Genomic DNA, 307 nt, shown 5'->3' with positions numbered 1-307 from the left:
TAAAGAAGATGTGGCACATATATACAATGGAATATTACTCAGCCATAAAAGGAAACGAAATTGAGTTATTTGTAGTGAGGTGGATGGACCTAGAGTCTGTCATACAGAGTGAAGTAAGTCAGAAAGCGAAAGACAAATACTGTATGCTAACACATATATATGTAATCCAAGAAAAAAAAAAATGTCATGAAGAACCTAGAGGTAAGACGGGAATAGACACAGACCTACTAGAGAATGGACTTGAGGATATGGGGAGGAGGAAGGGTAAGCTGTGACAAAGTGAGAGAGTGGCATGGACATATATACA

The 307-nt window shown here is 38.1% G+C and overlaps 1 protein-coding gene across 9 annotated transcripts in view; it reads right to left on the bottom strand.

The window, feature by feature from the left end:
* Nucleotides 1–307, bottom strand: part of TNRC6A (trinucleotide repeat containing adaptor 6A) — a 105,526-nt gene that overhangs the window by 29,578 nt on the left and 75,641 nt on the right. The window lies entirely within an intron of this gene.

This window comes from Physeter macrocephalus, chromosome 14 (assembly GCF_002837175.3).
Source record: "Physeter macrocephalus isolate SW-GA chromosome 14, ASM283717v5, whole genome shotgun sequence".
Classification (NCBI taxonomy): Eukaryota; Metazoa; Chordata; class Mammalia; order Artiodactyla; family Physeteridae; genus Physeter; species Physeter macrocephalus.
Note: the sequence above shows the minus strand (reverse complement) of the source record. Positions and strands in the feature narration are given on the sequence as shown.